This window comes from Dendrobates tinctorius, unplaced genomic scaffold, assembly GCF_039654945.1.
Source record: "Dendrobates tinctorius isolate UK_male_01 unplaced genomic scaffold, ASM3965494v1 ptg000022l, whole genome shotgun sequence".
Taxonomy (NCBI): domain Eukaryota; kingdom Metazoa; phylum Chordata; class Amphibia; order Anura; family Dendrobatidae; genus Dendrobates; species Dendrobates tinctorius.
The window spans coordinates 91,869,397-91,891,876 of NW_027361690.1; positions in this window are offsets into that span (position 1 = coordinate 91,869,397).

The following is a 22,480-nucleotide window of genomic DNA, read 5'->3' on the forward strand; positions in this document are numbered from 1 at the left end:
GACATACTTCACATGTCCTACTGTTAATACTGGGCATGGCTGTGATGTCTCCGTAAGAGCCCAGTCTAAAAGTATATTGATAGCCTGCTCTGGAGCCTTTCAACATGTTTTATTAGACTGGCGAACCCGAACAGGAAAACAAACATACAGTAAAAAGTCAGTGTTCGAGGTTTGGTACTAGACACTACAGTCATGGCCAAAAGTTTCGAGAATGACACAAATATTAATTTTTACAAAGTCTACTGCTTCATTTTTTCTAATGGCAATTTGCATATACTCCAGAATGTTATAAAGAGTGATCAGCTTAACAGCAATTACTTGCAAAGTCAATATTTGCCTAGAAAATTAACTTTATCCCCAAAACACATTTCAACATCATTGCAGCCCTGCCTTAAAAGGACCAGCTAACATCGTTTCAGTGATTGCTCCATTAACACAGGTGTGGGTGTTGATGAGGACAGGGCTGGAGATCAATCTGTCATGATTAAGTAAGAATGACACCACTGGACACTTTAAAAGGAGGCTGGTGCTTGGCATCATTGTTTCTCTTCTGTTAACCATGGTTATCTCTAAAGAAACACGTGCAGTCATCATTGCACTGCACAAAAATGGCCTAACAGGGAAGAGTATCGCAGCTAGAAAGATTGCACCTCAGTCAACAATCTATCGCATCATCAAGAACTTCAAGGAGAGAGGTTCCCTTGTTGCCAAAAAGGCTCCAGGGCGCCCAAGAAAGACCAGCAAGCGCCAGGACTGTCTCTTAAAAGTGTTTCAGCTGCGGGATCGGGCTACCAGCAGTGCAGAGCTTGCTCAGGAATGGCAGCAGGCAGGTGTGAGTGCATCTGCACGCACTGTGAGGCGGAGACTCTTGGAGCAAGGCCTGGTCTCAAGGAGGGCAGCAAAGAAGCCACTTCTCTCCAGAAAAAACATCATGGACAGACTGATATTCTGCAAGAGGTACAGGGAGTAGAGTGCTGAGGACTGGGGTAAAGTCATTTTCTCTGATGAATCCCCTTTTCGATTGTTTGGGACATCTGGAAAACGGCTTATTCGGAGAAGACCAGGTGAGCGCTACCACCAGTCTTGTCTCATGCCAACTGTCAAGCATCCTGAAACCATTCATGTGTGGGGTTGCTTCTCAGCCAAGGGAATGGGCTCTCTCTCAGTCTTGCCTAAAAACACAGCCATGAATAAAGAATGGTACCAAAATGTCCTCCAAGAGCAACTTCTCCCAACCGTCCAAGAGCAGTTTGGCGATCAACAATGCCTTTTTCAACATGATGGAGCACCTTGCCATAGAGCAAAGGTGATAACTAAATGGCTCAGGGAACAAAACATAGAGATTTTGGGACCATGGCCTGGAAACTCCCCAGATCTTAATCCCATTGAGAACTTGTGGTCAATGATCAAGAGACAGGTGGACAAACAAAAACCTTCAAATTCAGACAAAATAAAAGCATTGATTTTGCAAGAATGGACTGCTATCAGTCAGGATTTGATCCAGAAGTTGATTGAGAGCATGCCAGGGAGAATTGCTGAGGTCCTGAAGAAGAAGGGTCAACACTGCAAATATTGACTTGCTGCATTAACTCATTCTAACTGTCAATATAACCTTTTGTTACTCATAATATGATTGCAATTATATTTCTGTATGTGATAAAAAAAATCTGACAAACACATAAAAACCAGAGGGCAGCAGATCATGTGAAAATATAATATTTGTGTCATTCTCTAAACTTTTGGCCATGACTGTAGGTGTCCGATACAAACCCCGAACTTTACAGTTCGTGTTTGGTCAACCCTAGTGGCATCATTTTCTGAAGGAATCTAACATTCCGGTAACCATTCATATCTACCATAAGAAGGTCTGTCCACAAACTAAATCCTTATCAAGCTCTGTGTCTTTTCTTCTCTTGACTTACCTTACCTTGTTCTCACCTACCATACAGCAGGGAAAAATCACAGGCCTGACACCCTCTCCAGATCCTTTGATCCTTCTGATGTTAATGAAGAGTCATCCTCTCATATCATTGAACCTGAACATATACTTGCCTGTATTTCGACATCATCTAATACTCCTCCAAAGGCATGATCCTTCAACCCTATATCACCAAGACTTCTCTTGGGCTTATTCCTTACTCCTCTCTAGTTATCCTAAAGTTAAACAAACTGCCAAATGCCTCTCCTCTCTTGTTTCTATTTGTGGCCTAAGTAGAGCCAGAATGTTAAAAGGCATCTTTTTTAAATTAACTTTTCGGAATAAACTGTCATGTGGTGTACATGAGGAGGAATACTATTTTGGGCCATTATATGACTTTTATTCTCCATTTCCCCTCTGCATGCTCTATCTCATAATTTGTAATAGACTCTAAGGTGGTATGAGGAGTCTAGTTGCTACAATGTCTGGCATACATAGCAAAGCATACAGACATGGATTTCTATTCTTCATACCTTAGTTAGCATAATCAGAAGCTGCTGCAATGTGGAGGAAATTATACAACAGTACTGAGTTTTGTAGATGTGAATCTGGCTCAGGGTGAAGTTGTTTAGCACAATCTTTCTGTGTCTCCCTGCCTGTTTTCTCACTCTGCTCCACACTTCTCCTTCCCACTCTCCTTTCCATACAGTAAAATTGGGGGTGTAACCTAACATCTTACTGTGCTGCCAGTTTGTCTCATCTTTTGCATGATGAGGTTTACTTTTTTCAGAGTTTAGAGTAAGCTCAGAGGGAGTTGAGTATGTGGCTCATAAGTTAAGAAAGAATCAGAATTTCCCTATAAGAAGCATTTCAAAGTTTATTATATTCATTCATACTATCGATTTATTCAAAGCATGCTAAAAGTATAGTTTCTGTTTAAGGAGTTAGTAGCATCTTGCCCTCAAGGTGCTGAAGTCCACCTTTCTCTTCAACTGCTTCCTGGTCCTCAGCAGCCATTATTGCCCATTCTATAAGAACCTTGGGTTGAAATATCTAGAGAATTTGTAGCTGACTTTCTTGATCACTTACAACTTGGTTGTGGTGAATCGGTTCTCTAAAATGTCTTGCCTTATTTTAAAAATATTCTGAATTGAGAGTCCTCAGTGGTTGATACCTTTTAATGGCTAACTGAAAAGATGGTAACACATTGCAAGCTTTCGAGACTACTCAGGTCTCTTCATCAGGCATAGAATAATACAAAATCTGAAGAGTCACATATTTATGCACAATACAGCACAGAACCATCCTGGCCACCATGGATGTGGAATATTTGTACTCTAATATCCCACACCAAGATGGATTAAATGCCTGCAAATTCTTCGTGGAAAACACAGGGACTGATGCTGATGCTGTGGTGAAACTTATAAAATTCATCCTCACCCACAATTACTTTGAATTTGACAACAAAATCTATCTACAGGAGACTGGCACAGCTATGGGAAGTAAAATGGCTCCACAGTATGCAAATCTTTTCATGTCAAGCTTGAAATCGACTTTTTGTCCTCATGCCCCATCAGGCCCCTGGCCTACTACCGCTTCATTGATGATATTTTAATCATCTGGACGGAGTCTGAGCAACAGCTAAAGACGTTCCACGAACAGTTTAATCAATTTCATCCCACCATCAATTTAACACTCAACTACTCCAGCACTGAGATTAACTTTTTGGACACCATCATTAAGCTAAAAAACAATGAAATAGAGACATCCCTGTATCAGAAGCCAATCGACCATCCAACATACCTTAAATGGGACAGTTTCCATCCAAAACACATAAAGAACTCTATTATCTATAGCCAAGCCATCAGATACAATCGTATATGTTCCAACCCCATGGATAGAGACAAACACCTTGGTCACCTCAAAAAGACCTTTTTGAATCAGGGCTACCATCCAAGAACAATTGAAAACCAAATTACAAGAGCCACCAGAATATCAAGGATTCACCTGCTACATTACAAAGCTAAAGAAGAAAATAACCGGGTGCCTCTAGTAGTCACCTACAACCCAAATCTGGAAGTGCTAAGGGGAGCTGCACGGAAATTACAACCTTTACTACAAAAAGATGCCCGATTACAATCCATTTTTCCAGACCCCCCACTACTGTGCTTTAGGCAGCCCCCAAATCTAAGAAGCATCATTGTCAGAAGCTCCCTGTCCTCTCCAACAGCTGGAGGAACCTTTCCTTGCAACCAGAAAAAATGTAAAACCTGTCCATCTATAGTGACCACGGACAAGATAAAGATCCCCAATTCACATCAGGACTACAAGATCCCAGGTACTTTCACCTGCATTACATCTAATGTGGTGTACTTAATTATTTGTACTAAATGTCCAACAGGGGGTCTGTATGTGGGGGAGACAGGGCAAAAGCTTAGAACAAGGATGAACGCTCATCGTCACACAATAAGAGAAAAAAGAATGGATCTACCTGTGGCAAAACATTTTTATGCGCCTCATCACAGCAACATGGATATGAAATTACTGGTATTGAAAGGTAATTTCACATCTCAGAGAGAGAGAAAAGTCTGTGAGTATAAATTTATGACGACCTTTGACACTCTCAATGCTGGAATGAATGTGTTGCATGGATTTATGTCTTTTTACATCAATTAAGGAATTTGCTCCTAAGACCATGTGGGGGCATCACAACACATTAATTAGGAGACCTGTTGTGAGTTCATTTTCCCCTTCATTACTGAGGCCCGAGGAACTCCCTCTTCTGGTAAAGAAAGGTAGTGAGCCTGATTATCAAACACCTGAGGCTGATGATGATGACTGGCTGAGTGGAGTTACTGACTGGATATAAGGCTGCCGACGCCCTTCTGCCCTGCGGGTGATTTCTCTGTGGGATCCTTGGAGACCAGTCTGAATTCCTGCTCCTCTAAAGCTAAGTTTGCTGCTCTGCCTTTTGCTTTTGTGCTTTGACTTTGTTTTGCTTTGTTTTTCTGGATTTCTGCCATTCCCTGCTGGGGTGTGCTGAATTCATTTAGCTCTGTCTTCTGAAAATACCTGAGTGCTGATTTAGTTTTTGAAGCCTAGCTGCTTCAGGGCCTTTTTCATATCAGCTTGTTGGCTTATGTCTTTGATAGGGTTTTGGCAGATTGCAGACAGCAGCTTTCCTGTCCTTTCCTATCTAGGTAGTTTTGGGCCCCGTCTTTGCTCAGTCTATCTTTCTGTCTGTGTTAGAATTTTCATCTTGCTTCACCGTCATTATATGTTGGGGGCTGCCTATTGCTTTGGGGTCTGCTCTGGGGCAGTTTAGATTTCCCCTTTCTTTCTTTAGGCCTATTTAATTCTCCGGCTGTGATCAAGGGGTCTAGGGCATCGTAGGAACCCCCCACGGCTACTGCTAGTTGTGTTGATAGGTTCAGGGGTCTGCAATCTGATAGTTGCCAACTTCTCTGGTTTTCTGAACTTAGCTTGTATTTCTGCTTTTGCCTCCTACGGTGACTCATTCATAACAGAATCACCCGCCATACCGCAGATTCTAGGGTACTCAATAGCAGGAAAGAATTGTAAAAAAAAAAAAAAGTGTGTATATTTTTTCCTCTATATCTCTGAGGCCGTAGGGGGGAATTTTTTTTTCTCTCAATGGAGATAAAGCAATTGTCTGATCGTGTGGAGCAGCTCGCTGCGGAAGTGCGGGGAATTTCCGCCTACCTTGCTCATTCACATGCTGTTGAACCAAAGATTCCTACACCTGATGTATTTTTTGGGGATCGGTCTAAATTTTTGAATTTCAAAAATAATTGTAAATTGTTTTTTGCCTTGAAGCCTAACTCGTCAGGGAGCTCCGCGCAGCAGGTTAAAATTGTCATCTCTTTGCTGCATGGCGATCCCCAGGATTGGGCGTTTTCTTTGAAACCAGATGATCCTATTCTGACTAATGTGAACGCATTCTTTCAAGCTTTGGGGTTGTTGTATGATGAACCTAATGCTATTGATCAGGCTGAAAAGACCCTGCTGGCATTGAGCCAGGGTCGTGATTCTGCAGAATTGTACTGTCAAAAATTCCGAAAGTGGGCGGTACTTACTACCTGGAATGATAATGCCTTGGCTGCTCTCTTTCGGAAGGGGTTGTCAGAAGCCGTAAAAGATACTATGGTGGGATTTCCTGTTCCCTCTGGTCTGGACGATTCTATGTCATTAGCCATTCAGGTTGATCGGCGTTTGCGTGAACGCAAAGCTGCACGAGAGGTGTTGCCACCTGTTGAACAAATGTCTGAACCTATGCAATGTGATAGAGTTTTTTCCAGAGAGCAGCGTCAGGAGTTCAGAAGGCGTAATAAGTTGTGTTTTTTCTGTGGAGATGCCTCGCATATTATTTGCACACACGTTTTCTGTTGGGGGTGTTCAACCTAAGTTTCTTCTGGCTATTACTCTGATCTGCTCCCTGTCCACATTTTCCGCCAAGGCTTTTGTGGATTCGGGAGCAGCCCTAAACCTAATGGACTTGGATTTTGCTAAACGTTGTGGATTTCCGATGACACCTCTGCAGACACCTATCCCTTTGAGGGGGATTGATGCTACTCCTTTGGCTAAAAATAAACCCCAGTTTTGGACCCAGGTGGTAATGCGGGTCGCCCCAGACCATCAAGAAAATTGCAGATTTTTGGTGTTGCATAATCTGCATGATACTATTGTTCTGGGGTTTCCCTGGTTACAGATTCATAATCCAGTTTTGGATTGGAAATCTGTGTCTGTGGTGAGTTGGGGTTGTTGGTGTGCCTTTAGTGAGGCTCCGGTGTTTTCCACCTCTCCTCAGTTGCATGATGTTCCTGATTATTTGGCGGACTTTTATGATGTATTTAGTGAGAATGAGTCTGCGTCTCTGCCTCCTCATAGGAGTTATGACTGTGCAATTGAACTGAGCCCGGGGTGTAAATTTCCCAAGGGTCGGCTCTTCAATTTATCTGTACCTGAGCACGAGGCTATGCGATCCTATATTAAGGAGGCGTTGGACAAGGGTCATATTAGACCATCCTCGTCACCCTTAGGTGCCGGGTTTTTTTTGTAGCCAAAAAGGATGGATCATTAAGACCTTGTATTGATTATCGTGCCCTCAACAAAATTACTGTTAAATATCAGTATCCGTTACCCCGGATTTCTGATCTATTCTCCAGAGTTAAAGGTGCTTGCTGGTTTACCAAGCTTGACCTCAGGGGGGCGTATAATCTTATTCGCATTAAGCATGGGGATGAATGGAAGACGGCGTTTAATACTCCGGAGGGACATTTTGAGTACCTGGTGATGCCTTTTGGGCTCACTAATGCCCCTTCTGTCTTCCAGTGCTTCATGAACGATATTTTCCGAGATTTTGTTGATAAATTTTTGATTATCTATCTGGATGATATTTTGATCTTCTCCAAGGATTGGGATTCTCATGTGGAACATATTCGGACTGTGTTCCGGATCTTGAGGGAGAATTCCCTGTATGTCAAAGGATCTAAATGCCTTTTTGGAGTACAGAGGATTTCTTTTTTGCGATTTATTTTGTCCCCGTCAACTATTGAAATGGACCCGGCCAAGGTACAGGCCATTCACGATTGGGTTCAGCCCACTTCTTTGAAGGCCCTCCAGAAGTTTTTGGGTTTTGCTAATTTTTATCGGAAATTTATAGCAAAATTTTCTAGTATTGCCAAGCCATTGACTGATTTGACTAAAAAGGGTGCTGATGTGTTAAATTGGTCTCCGGAGGCTGTTTCTTCCTTTCAGGAGCTGAAGCGAAGATTCACCTCGCCCCGGTTTTGCGGCAACCTGATGTCTCACTTCCATTCCAGGTAGAGGTGGATGCTTCTGAGATTGGTGCAGGAGCTGTTTTGTCCCAAAAGGATCCTGTAACATCTAAAATGAATCCCTGTGCTTTCTTTTCCCGAAAGTTCTCTCCATCTGAACGTAACTATGATGTGGGGAATAGGGAACTGTTGGCCATGAAATGGGCATTTGAGGAGTGGAGACATTGGTTGGAGGGAGCTAAGCATCAAGTCGTGGTCCTCACTGACCACAAGAATTTGATTTACCTAGAGTCGGCTAAGCGCTTGAACCCTAGACAGGCTAGGTGGGCCTTGTTTTTTACACGTTTTGATTTTGTGGTTTCTTTTCTTCCTGGAACAAAGAATGTCAAGGCAGACGCCCTCTCTAGGAGCTTCTTTGCTGATTCTCCTGTGGTGACCAAGCCTGCTACCATCTTAGGCGAAGGGGTAGTTCTTTCTGCCATCTCGCCCGATTTGAGATATGCTCTGGAAGAGTTCCAGGAGGACAAACCTGAGCGTTGTCCCAGTGGAAAGTTGTATGTTCCTGACCAGTGGAAGAAGAGAGTGATGTCTGAAGTTCATTGCTCTGCTTTGGCTGGTCATCCAGGTATTTTTGGTACTAGAGATCTGGTGAGTCGGTTTTTTTGGTGGCCCTCCTTGTCTCGTGATGTGAGGAATTTTGTGCAGTCCTGTGGGACGTGCTCCCGGTCTAAATCGTGTTCTCGCTCTAGTGGGTTGTTGATGCCTTTGCCTGTCCCCAAGAGGCCATGGACCCATATTTCAATGGATTTCATCTCTGATATGCCTGTCTCTCAGAGGATGACTGTTATTTGGGTGATTTGTGATAGGTTCTCTAAGATGGTTCATCTTGTACCACTCCCTAAGTTGCCGTCTTCCTCTGAGTTGGTGCCCCTGTTTTTACAACAGGTGGTTCGTTTGCACGGGATTCCTGAGAACATTGTATCTGACAGAGGAGTCCAGTTTGTGTCTAGATTTTGGAGAACTTTCTGTTCCAGGCTGGGAATTCAGTTGTCCTTCTCCTCTGCTTTTCACCCTCAGACCAATGGGCAGACAGAGAGAACAAACCAGACCTTGGAGCCATATTTGAGATGTTTTATTTCTGCTGATCAGGATGATTGGGTTTCATTTTTGCCCTTGGCCGAATTTGCTTTAAATAATAGAGCTAGTTCTGCCACTTTAATGTCACCTTTTTTTTGTAACTTTGGGATTCATCCTCGATTTTCTTCAGGGCAGGTGGAGCCCTCTGCCTGCCCAGGTGTTGACACTGTGGTGGAGAGAATGCACCAGATCTGGGACCAAGTGGTGGATAAGTTATCTCTCTCCCAGGAAAAGGCCCAGCGGTTTTCCAACCGACATAGGACCATTGGTCCCCAGTTTAAGGTTGGTGATATGGTGTGGTTATCATCAAAAAATATTGCTATGAAGGTGGCTTCTCCTAAGTTTAAGCCTAGATTTATTGGACCTTACAAGATTGTGGAGATTATTAATCCGGTCTCTTTTCGTTTGGCTCTTCCTGTCACATTTAAAATCCATAATGTGTTCCATAAATCTTTGTTGAGGTTTGTTGAACCTGTTGTTCCGGGGGTGGCACCTCCAGACCCTGTATTGGTTGAAGGTAACATGGAATATGAGGTAGAGAAAGTACTGGATTCCCGTCTGGCTAGACGGAGACTCCAGTATTTGGTTAAGTGGAAGGGTTATGGTCAGGAGGATAATTCCTGGGTCTCTGCCTCTGATATTCATGCCAAAAGATTGGTGTGTGCCTTTCATCGGGCTCATCCCGATCGCCCTGGTGGCGTAGTTGAGGGTTCGGTGACCCCCTCCTCAAGGGGGAGGTACTGTTGTGAGTTCATTTTCCCCTTCATTACTGAGGCCCGAGGAACTCCCTCTTCTGGTAAAGAAAGGTAGTGAGCCTGATTATCAAACACCTGAGGCTGATGATGATGACTGGCTGAGTGGAGTTACTGACTGGATATAAGGCTGCCGACGCCCTTCTGCCCTGCGGGTGATTTCTCTGTGGGATCCTTGGAGACCAGTCTGAATTCCTGCTCCTCTAAAGCTAAGTTTGCTGCTCTGCCTTTTGCTTTTGTGCTTTGACTTTGTTTTGCTTTGTTTTTCTGGATTTCTGCCATTCCCTGCTGGGGTGTGCTGAATTCATTTAGCTCTGTCTTCTGAAAATACCTGAGTGCTGATTTAGTTTTTGAAGCCTAGCTGCTTCAGGGCCTTTTTCATATCAGCTTGTTGGCTTATGTCTTTGATAGGGTTTTGGCAGATTGCAGACAGCAGCTTTCCTGTCCTTTCCTATCTAGGTAGTTTTGGGCCCCGTCTTTGCTCAGTCTATCTTTCTGTCTGTGTTAGTATTTTCATCTTGCTTCTCCGTCATTATATGTTGGGGGCTGCCTATTGCTTTGGGGTCTGCTCTGGGGCAGTTTAGATTTCCCCTTTCTTTCTTTAGGCCTATGTAATTCTCCGGCTGTGATCGAGGGGTCTAGGGCATCGTAGGAACCCCCCACAGCTACTGCTAGTTGTGTTGATAGGTTCAGGGGTCTGCAATCTGATAGTTGCCAACTTCTCTGGTTTTCTGGACTTAGCTTGTATTTCTGCTTTTGCCTCCTACGGTGACTCATTCATAACAGAGACCCCAATCAGAGGACAATAAAACATCCGGACTCCTTATCTATGAACTGGAGCAATATTTATGTTTCTCCCTCTCCAATAATGATAGTTCTGCTTCACGTCACTTGTCTCATCTATTGCATTTTTTCTGTGTTGTACTGTGCATAAATATGTGACTCTTCAGATTTTGTATTATTCTATGCCTGATGAAGAGACCTGAGTAGTCTCGAAAGCTTGCAATGTGTTACCATCTTTTCAGTTAGCCATTAAAAGGTATCAACCACTGAGGACTCTCAATTCTGAATATTTTTCTATCTACTGGCTAACACGGTACAAAGATATACATCTTTCTTGCTTTATTTCATTGTCTGATCTACCATCTGCTCCACACATGGTTCAAGTTCAAAGAAATTTTCTGCTTCCATGATTTTTTTACCCGTATCATTTCTGACTGAGTACTTCAATTTATTTGAAAATTCTGGATGGCATTTTGCAAAATTCTCAACATTTCCTTAGGCCCTTCTTCTGCCTACCATTCTTAGAAGTTGCAGGACCAACACACAGGATCAACCAGTCTATTAAACAATATCTTCAAATATTTTCCTATGGCCATCAGAACAATTTGCTGGATTTGCTTCATTGAACCATATTTGCTCAGAATAATTCTGTCTTTAAGTCTACCTCTAAATCACCTTTTTCAGTCTTCATTTCTTAGTTTTGTATTATTTTGTCTATTGTTCTAAAGTCAACTTCCTGCAGTGAACAGAATTTATTAAGACATACAGTTATGCTCAAAAGTTTACGTACCCCTGCAGAATTTTTACTTTCTTGGCCTTTTTTCAGAGAATATGAATGATAACACCAAAACTTTTTCTCCACTAATGGTTAGTGTTTGGGAGAAGCCATTTATTGTCAAACTATTGTGTTTCCACGACGTCAACTATCACTGCAGCCCTCCAGCAGTCGGGCCTTTATGGCAGAGTGGCTCTAAGGAAGCCTCTTTTCAGTGCCAGACATATGAAAGCCTGCATAGAGTTTGGTAAAAAACACATGACGGACTCCCAGACTATGAGAAATAAGATTCTCTGGTCTGATGAGACGAAGATCGAACTTCTTGGTGATAATTCTAAGCGGTATGTGGGGAGAAAACCAGGCACTGCTCATCACCTGCCCAATACAATCCCAACAGTGAAACAAGGTGGTGGCAGCATCAAGCTATGGGGGTGTTTTTCAGCTGCAGGGACATGACGACTGGTTGCAATTGAAGGAAACATGAATGCGGCCAAGTACAGAGATATCCTGGATGAAAACCTTTTCCAGAGTGCTCTGAACCTCAGTCTTGGCGGAAGGTTCACCTTCCAACAAGACAATGACCCTAAGCACACAGCTAAAATAACAAAGGAGTGGCTTCAGAACAACTCTGTGACCATTCTTGACTGGCCCAGCCAGAGCCCTGACCTAAACCCAATTGAGCATCTCTGGAGAGACCTGAAAATGGCTGTCCACCAATGTTCACCATCCAACCTGACGGAACTGGAGAGGATCTGCAAGGAAGGATGGCAGACGATCCCCAAATCCAGGTGTCAAAAACTTATTGCAATATTCCAAAGAAGACTCATGGCTGTACTAGCACAAAAGGGTGCTTCTACTCAATACTGAGCAAAGGGTCTGAATACTTGTTTTTCTTTTTTAATAAATTTGCACATTATTGAGAAAAAAATGAACTTTTTTGAATTTACCAAATGGCTGCAATGAAACAAAGAGTGAAAAATATAAAGGGGTCTGAATACTTTCCGTACCCACTGTACATGTATAAATATATCTGTGGTCAGTACAAAGGACCGGCACATGACTTATTTCTTCTCAGGACCATACCGGGGACCAGTGGACATTCATTACAGGTAGAAGAAAGGAGATTCTGACAGCTAAACAGGAAAAGGTTCTTTACAGTTAGATCAGTCAGAATGTGGAATGCCCTACCACAAGAGGTAGTAATGACAGATACCAGGGTCGGTGTCAGCACCATGGGCAAGTGCTGGGGCCCTGAGCAGGCAGGAGGGCTCACTCGCCATCGGGGACACCGGTGTGCTATGGGAGTCCGGTGCCTGTGACAGTGCCCACAAGTGGGCCCCCCCGCTTGCCCAGGGCTCTGGTACTTGCAATACTTATCTCTCTCCATTTCACTGCTGATGTGTCTTCCATATCTTTTGACTGTGACATTTAAGGCCAGAGGGCACGATGACGTGACTAGAGTGTGCCCTCTGCCTGAACAGTGCAGAGAGTCAGAAGACGGCGACGCTGAGGAGTCCTGAACAGAGCAGGGGCTAGCTGCAATGGAGCAATATATGGGGACCATCATCATACACTGGAACATCATGTATGTGGCCCATTATATATGGAGCATTATATGGGGCCCATCATACACTGGAGTATCATATATGGGGCCCATTACATATGGAGCATTATATGGGGCTCATCATACACTGTAGCATTATATGGAGTCCATCATATAAGGGTCCATTATTCTCTATGGCCCGCTATGTGGTGCCCATAATACTGTATGGAGCAATATATGGGGCCACTTTGTGGTGCCCATAACGCTGTATGGAGGACTATAATGTCTGGTTTATGAGCGATTGTAGAATTTACAATAGATATCACTCATGTAATGTGAGAAGTACAGTAAGTGAAATCTTTGGCATTGTACTATACCTATATTTCCCTGCTGTATCTGTGCATCATGAATTGTGGTATGTGGGGCCCACTGAGACTCTGTCACCCGGGGCCCACAAAGACCTGGAGCTGGCCCCGCCAGACACTATAACAGCTTTGAAAAAAGGGATGGATGATTTCCTCAATACACATAACATTGCAGGCTATGACAAAATGAAATGAACAATTGGTGGACAAAGGTTGAACTTGATGGACCTATGTCTTTTTTTCAACCTATGTACCTATGTGGAAAGTTTGCTACAAGAGTCATCAGTCTATTTTCAGTACCTAAGCAAATCAACTCAATCACTTTCCTTCTAAGGGCTCATACTCATCTGTGAGGAAAATGGACAGATGCAATCTGCTAAAAATTCAGACCAATGTTAATCTATAAGTCCCTGCTTGTCTGCAATTTTTTTCTCAGCTAATATCGGGATGAGAAAAAATTTGTAGCATGCTGCGATTGTCCTTGTATCTCGTACGAGACTCAAAAATGAAAGTCAATTGGTGTGATCAAGAAAATCGCAAAGCACTAAGACCATGTGAATGTCGTACGATTTTAGCACACTCATCCTTTGAAAAGCCGACAATTCATCTGCTGTTTGCAGTATAATCACAGCATGACCCGACAAAATAGAATAGATAGAATAGATATTTCACATAGAATAAATAGATATAAAAATGTCAGTGACATATATAATTAGTACAGTGCTTGTATAGCTTTCGGTACTTTTTTTACTTACTAAATGGACATTTTATTAACCAGCAGAGGGAAAGCGGACAGCTGGGGCAGATGTTTATAGTCTGGGAAAGGGGTAATACCCATGGAGTTTCCCAGGCTATTAATATCAGCTCACAGCTGTATACTTAGCTTTTCCCGATTATTAAAAAATTACGTATAATTAATTACGTTATAATTAATAACCAGCAAAGGCTAGGCAGGCAGCTGTGGGCTGATATTAATAGATTAGGAAGGGGCCATGTATATTGGCCGCCTCCCAGACTAAAAACATCAGCTTTCAGCCGCCCCAGAAAAGGAGCATCCATAAGGTGAGCCGATTCTGACACTTAGCCTCGCACTTCCAACTTGCTCTCGTGCGGTGGCAAGTGGGGTGATAGTTTGGCGGGGTTGATGTCATCTTCTGTATTGTCAGGTGACATCAAGCCCAGCGGCTAGTGATGGAGAGGCGTCTATAAGATGCCCCATTCCTAACTCCATATTGATATTGTATAAAAAAAACACACACTCAGAATAAAGTCATTTAATCGAAATAATGACATAGACTCCTTTAATGAATCTAAATTAAATTAAACCAGCTATACTCACGTCAATGCCCAATCCACTGAAGCCAAAGTCTCCTGTAAAAGAATTAAAATAGTAAACAATCATATTTCTCACCTGTCCGCTGAGAAGATAAGCTATTTGTCGCACGACGCGTCTAGCTCTGCTACATCTAGATGACAGTCTGCCTTGTTGCAGAGACAGCTGAATATCCAGGAAATATGGACATTTAGTGTTTTTAATAAAATAAAGGATCAACACTTTCTTCAACAATCTTGATGAATGAAATTTCTTTACTATGACTTAATCTGCGGTAAATATTAAATAATAGTTGGAAAAATGTATCAAGGTCAAGTAAGAATCCTGATCTTAAAGGGAATCTGTCATTAGGTTTGAGCTATGAAGCCTATTAACATGGGCATACAGGTTATAGACTGTTGAAAAAAGTCCTACCTACCTACCTGAAAGGACAGGAAGGATGAATCTAATAAAGCTCCAGTGGCTAGTGTGAAAATTGAAAAATTACTAATTTTGTTTGCTAATAAAGATAATGAGTGATATGGAAAAAAAAATTAAAAAACAACATGTAAAACAAAAACTTGATTTAAATAAGGTAATAGTTATGGTAATTTTCTGATAATAACACCTCTATTGAATAATAAAAAAAATTATGTTATTGATATTGAAATATTAATTACTTCCACTGTTCCCCACATATGGCATGAAATAGATAAATCTCTCATGGGTACATTTTGCTCCTTCTGTGGAAACTTCTGGAAAAATACCAGCATCCTGCCTGAGGCCAGGTATCACATGACAAAAAGTGCATGCACTACCTCAAAATCAATACTAACCAGGGTCCCTGCAATGTGTAATGAATATTTGTATGGCTAAAGTTGAGGGCTTTATCTTTAAGAGGGATTGGAGAATATCTAGTATTCGTGAAGGATGGTAAGGCTCGAAAAAGCAATATTAAGGGAACCTGAGCACATCGATCTTCTATGAAAGTGTAAAATACATAAAAAAACACACTGCAAGTCAGCAATATTACATATATATATATATATATATATATATATTAATTATGGATTACACATATATATGTAGTATATAGTATACACCCATCATTTCTAATGGGGTTTTTTTGTTTACTGCCATTTTGTTTTGAACACGCACTTTTTTAATTGACGTTTTCAGGTCTTAGAGAAGAGCCTATAAAAAAGCCATAAAAACGTTGTATTTTGAATTGAAAAACATTGACATCGACATTGAAACCAAACAAAAGCATAATTGCACAAAAAATGTTAAAACCCCTCTGCAGAATATGTTGGTATTATTGAATCTGAAATATGTTAACAATAAAGATATTTCCATTACATTGTGTATATTAAAAGGGTAGCCATGCTTGTGACAAAAGTCACGATTCCCCATCATACTGCATATTTGTGGTCACAAGCCAATTTGGCTTCCCTCAATAGAACTGAATTGAGAGAATTTGGATGAGGCTAGTCATCCATGATCGTGAGTATGCAAATCATTGGCGGACGTAGACAGAAGAGCTCCGTTGTGCAAGAATAGTACATGGCCCCTTTACAGTCCAATAGCTCATCACAATGCACATTTCTACATGATTTGGAGGTCGAAATTGGTCTTCGTAACTCTTGGGTCCCTGTGCGGCTGCACAGGTTGCATCAATGATATGTCCATCCCTGATGTAAATCATATAAATGCGGTCATCTGACCACTCGCTCACAGCGGGAATATTGGGGAAATATGACAGTGTTTGCACCATTCTGTCACAATTTGCCACCATGCAGTCACATGCGTGACTGTAGACTTTTGTTCCAAGCCTGGAAAACCCTTTTTAATTATTTATTGATTTGATGAACTGTAACGTGGGGTGGTAGCCAAGGGCGAGGCACTTGTCTTCACGTTACATGAAAGTGTGGGTCCCGGCTGGGTGTGTTGGCTTGCACTGTGAGGGCCTTATGCCTGTGTAGGCTGCATGTAGCTGGTGTGATGAGCTTGCCAGGACTAGATGTTTCACTGTTCAATGACGGAGACCACCATTGCAAAATAAACTCTTTACTGAACGGTAACTTGGTAAGGGTTATATACAAGGGGTAGCAAGAACAAAGTGTTATGAACGTTTCCTTTAAAGTATGAAGCAATATTACACACAGTATCTTTCCTCTGTAACATAATCCAGGGGGTTTCAAGGCTCACTGTTTCTCCCTACTTCGCCACAACCCAGCTTTAACGTTAAAGTCCTGATTCACAAGTATTCTTTTTCTTGCTCAGTGGTTTCGTGTCCTATTTCTTCTACTATTGGCTCCTTGGATCTACCACGCAGGACTCTTCTCTAGTCTCAGTTTCTCAGTCCTGCTAAGGCCCTTTACCATCTGCATTACAAGCTCAAGGACTCGTGGCATCCTCTCCTAGGACCAGTCTCCGGAAGGACACTGTCTCTTCGGTCACTTTTTCTTAGAATCATGCTATCCTTTCTACTTCGATCTCCTCTCAATCAGGGTCACCCTTTTGTTGCAGCACTGCTACTTTGCACTCCAAACCCTATCTGCATTCCTAACAGGAAGGAGTCACTTTCCTTAAGACTGGTCACTCCCAATGTGGGCTAGTATCAACTATTAATTCTCAAATTGCAATACAGTCAACTATCTACACTATACATTACATTACTGCACAGAATACATTACACAATATTTACATAAGATGCAAGAAATAATTCACATAACACTTTACATACAGCATTTGGTGTCTTCAGGGGCAAGAATACGACAGCACAGTCCACCACGTTTACGGAACTAGCAATAGCATGTGACAATGGATTAAAAATAAAATTTAGTTAAATAAACTGTACATTGATGTGCCCATAAAATTGAATGGGCAAAGGTATGCCTAAAGGTTGTAATTTTGCCAAACGTGGTCAGAACACCATGAGGTCCCACAATTCCAATATATGCAAAATGAAACATCTTCATCTATTTTCATGCAGCATATTATTCATCATATTAACTGCTATATAATATAACCAAAAATTTCTCCTGACACATTACCAAGGGCAGATTTGTGTGTCAAGAATTCATGTGTCCGGCCTTAAATCCCCATCCCCTATTTTGCCTTGTCTATGCTACTAAGGGATGAAGTTCTGGAGAAAAGCAATACATCACATATGTCTAAAGTGACTTTTTCAGGCAATTGAAAGCTGTTGTTCGTCTCTTGGACACTTATAGTTCACTCAGAGGCATAGTTAGGGGTTCAGCTCTGAAGGAGGAGGGGTGGGCAACACATCTGAGTGGGCTCCTAACCATGAACCCTGATTACAACTATGGGTATAGGAGAACCTCAGCAGATGACTGGGCTGTTACAGAAAATAAATCTACACAAAGACCAACACCGATGTTACCGCCAAATGGTGACCCTATAAGTCCTATAGCCAAAACCAGGAGTGAGTGAAAAATACAGAAGTGGTGACGTGTTTCTTTTATACTTTTCCTCTGACTCCTGGTTTTGGCATACAAATTCTGATGTAAAATACTGACCAAATACCGATAGTAACCTAAGCAGATTTTTTCTTTTGAAATGGGTTGTCTTGGTGAGGTTGAAACAAGTACAGTAGCTTGGTAAAAGGCTGATGACTGATCTTGAGTGATGAGATGTTTTATCCACTAAGGCAGACATCCTAATTTTTTGCATATGAGTGCTATCAGTGTTTTTTACGGATAGTCCATGAGGTCATTTACATGTCCAATTTTTTCCTCGAACCAAGTACGCTCTGATTTTCATGGACCGTCAGAATGGAGAAGTAGACATTTTATTGTTACATTTCTCCATGCATGAGAAAATCGGATGACACTCATACCACAGCAATCAAACTCTGATTAGAATCTGATCTGAAAAATTGGTCCGATTTTCTCGTAGTTGAAAAAATTCGGACATCAGAATCAGGCCTAAAGAAGATAGGAATCGGGAGATAGAGGGTGCCGATAGAGAGAAAGTAAAATACACTGACAAAAATCTCACAGCAATTACTGTACATTTTTTTCCAATCAAAATATAAAAATTAAAAGGGCTTTAAATAGTCATATGGATCATTAAGTCAATGAAAAAAAACAGACAATTAAAAATGTGCTGGTGCTTATTGCTGAATAAACACACTTAGATCTAGACAGTGGGGGAAGTGTTTCTGAATCTAGGAGCATTTCTTTTGTCTGAAGTTTGTAACCCTTTACTATAAGGATATATTTCTGAGAATATATCAGGGTTGGACACAGACAGAAGAGGGCACATGCGTAGCAACAAGAACAATATATGGTCCCTTTGCAGTCCACTAGCTCATCATAATGCACAATGCGACCTGCTCTGGAAGTAGAAGTGCCCCCTTACCACTTGAGACCCTATATATGGTATGTGCTATGTGATTTAATGTGAAACATCATGACAGGAACAGACACTTACAGCGTAGGGCCATTGTGTAGAATAAATGTGTAAATTGGCCGAGAGCGGTAGTTGCGACTGAACTACTTTCCGGTTGCGCTCTGTCACTTTACAGAAAGGGGGTATGCCAGTCACAGTGTGCTGTAGGGTGTAGGGTGCATCACCCTCACTTGTAGGCCATTAGCCTCCGCTGCCTCCAGGCTTCCGTTCTCACATGCTATAGCACACTGCATGGGACACCAATTTCTTTGTAAGGCTATGTGACGCACAATGAAAATCGGACTCCTTCCCAGAAATCGCGCGGTTTTTTCCCCGCGCGATTTCACCGCGATTTTACCGCAATTCTGTTCACGATTTTGCCGCGATTTTCTCAAGCACTTTCCAAGCGATTTGAAGCATCGCTTGGAAAGTGATTGACAGGTTGGTCACGCTCGTCAAACATAGTGTTTGACAAGTGTGACCAGCTTTTTACTATTGAGGCCGCCAATGCGGCATCAATAGTAAAAGAGAAAATGTTAAAAATGATAAAAAAATAAAAAATCGGGGTATATTTACCTTCCGACGTCCCGCGCTGCCATCCCGGGCCTCAGCGTTCCCAGCGATGCCTTGCAAGACCTGTGATGACGTTGGTCTCGCGTTACTATAGCGATCTCGCGAGACCGCTAGGGTCACGCGAGACTACGTCATCACAGGACCTTGCCGCAAGGCATTACTGGGAACGCTGAGGCCCGGGAATGCAGTGCGGGACGTCGGAAAGTAAATATACCCCGAATTTTAATTTTTTATTCTTTTTTTTACAGGGGTATGGTACCCAGGGCCTGGAGGACAGTCTCCTCTCCTCCACACCGTGGGTACCAACCGCAGATGAGACTCTTATCTGACCGCATGGTGGGCATAGCCACATGTGGGAAGTAAGCAATTCCCATGCATTTCTATGGGTGCGGAATCGTGGCAATTCTTTGCGATTCCGCACAAAAAAATGATCATGCTGCGATTTTTTCCGCGATGCGATTCCGCCGCGGAAAAAAGCGCAGCATTAGCACAGCATGTGCGGAATGCCATAGGAATACATGGGGTGCGTCATGTACAAGATTTTTAAACGTTTTTGCAGCGTTTTCACGCCGAAAATCACAGCAAAAACGCTTAAAAATCGCATCGTGGGCACACAGCCTAAAAGTCCAACATTTACTATACAGTTCAAGTTCATTAAGTGGGCACAGGTGGGATAGGGCACAGCAATTCACACTTCGTTCCTCCTTAGTACAACTCCTCTTAAATCCTACCACCCTTTCATCCTGGACTAGCCCAAGCCTGCTGGCTCCACCAGCCTCAGGGATTTGTTGACACCTGCCTTCCACTTATTTCCATGTTCACTAACCTTGTGATGTCAGAAGACCATGCCAGCTCCTTGGTACCTGGCCCGAGCCCTAGGCTACGAACGCTGTAGTAATGTACAACAGGGAACTCTGTTTTGCATTCCACTGCTTCAAACGATTGGCCCATGCTACCTTTATCAGACCATCGCACCTGCACTTGGCCTTCACTAGGTACTTCACTAACTGACACTGAACTCCCTCTAGCCAGGGAGTGCCCCCCTTTTATCAGCACTAGTGCCCATCCAGTGGGCTAGCCTTATCATTAACCATTTCCTTTTTTATACGCTAAACCTATTATCCTTATTCCATGTCTTATGCTATACTCACACTTATGCATTAACACTTTACATACTGTACATGTAAGGGGGTGAAGCACAGAAGGAGCCGAGGGGGGGTGGCCTTCTCAGCTCCATGCCCAGAACCATTGAGCAGGGCATTAGGTTCCCTGGGGGACACTTTAGGAGCCTGTTCTGCAGCCAGGAACAGGAAGAGGGGAGGACTGAGAGCGGGAAATCTGTGCGCGTTTTCCTCAGAGCAGCGCAGAGATCTGACAGGGGAGGACGCTGACACAGGAGGGGAGAGAACTCGAGGACAGCCGCCAGAGACAGAGAGACTGCGGACAAAGACTGCGGACAGTGAGTACGTGAAGCCTGGGACTGCACTGTCAGGAAGGTTGCCGACTCCCCTCTGTGATAAGACGCTGCCCCGCAGAGAGACCGTGTTATGTGGTGAGATGCTCCCCTGTAACGAAGTGGCATTCAGTAACGGGGTTGTGACCTGTACAGAGAGACTGAACCACGTACATGGTTGCGGTGACTTGTGTGTTAACGTAGAGCCCCTGATTCCGGTGAGAGAACACCGCTGCAGAGTAAGAGAGAAGGACTTGGAGCAAAGGGGAATATCGTCAGCCTCATACCCCTCTGGCTCCCGCCTTACCCCTTCATACCCCGGCTGGATGACGTTAAAGGCCCAGGAGACAGAGGACTGCAAGCGCCGCTGGTGCCTCGGTGCCAACATTGGACAAGAGTGATCCCTTCAATCAAGACCCCTGAGGACTGATAAGTTTTCTCCATAGGAAAATAACTTTTATACCGTTTGAATCCCATTTATGCTTTTCTGCTGTTGGTTTAACGTGTTTATATCATATTCATTCCTATACTGTTTACCAATATTATCCCCTGTAAATAAACCTCCCCTTTAACTGTTGGTCCGTCTGCTCCGTGGTGACATACTACTCATTCCTGCACGCTTTTACATACATACACTTTACATACATTACATTAGACTCACATTACTGACACTGACACTAAGTGGCATGACCCCACGCTCCGTAGCCAGTTCTGTGAAGGGCTATCAGTAAGGGTGAAAGATGCCTTAGCCCTGCATGAGACTCCAGCTTCCGGCTATCCGGGTGGATCACCGTCTTTGCCAGAGACATAAACAGATACCCCAATGTGTGGGTGGTCAGGGACCAAGGGAAACCTGGTCTGAGTCTTCTGAGGAACCTGTCCAGTTGGGTGAAGAAACTCGTTCTGGAAAGCAGTCTGTTGTTCGGCGCAAAGGGGGAGTATGTTTTTACTGTGGTAGAAAGGGCTATTTCGTGGGCAGGTGTCCTTCCCAATCTGACTGTAAGCAGCTGCTGGAATACTAAGGAGCCCAGGTTGCGGGGAGGTTAGCAATCTGGGTGTACATATCTCGTCCGTGTTTTTTTAAATCCATCTGGGCAAAAATAAGGTGGTTATTTCTGCCTTTTTGGACAGTGGATAGGGGTTATCATGATCGACACTAGGTTCACCCAGGTCCAGGGCCTCAAACCACATACAATGAACAGACCTATACCCAGGGCCCTATGTAGAGTTTGTGCTGCCCTAGGCACTTTTCGTGCTGCCCCCCCCCCATTGGCGAGTATGACTAATGCATACACTGTCGGCAGTGACTTAGGCTACTTTCACATCAGCGATTTTTGCCATTCGCGGCAGATCCTGCAGTTTTTCTGCCACATAATGGATCACTTACGGCAACACTGCGTTCAGCCTTATTCATTCCCTATGGGACTTGCGGACATGTGCGGCACTTGCGGTTTTGCCGCGATCCCGCAATTGCGGTACTTGCAGCAATGGAAAAAAAATGCTGCTAGCGATGTTTTTTTGTCTCACCACAAGAGCAAAATCGCAAGTGCAGCACATGTCCGCAAGTAACCATCACTACCTGTCCCTGCACCTTACTAGCTCATCCCTAACCTTCCATCTCTGACCTAAAACTACACTATAAAGCTTTATGAAAA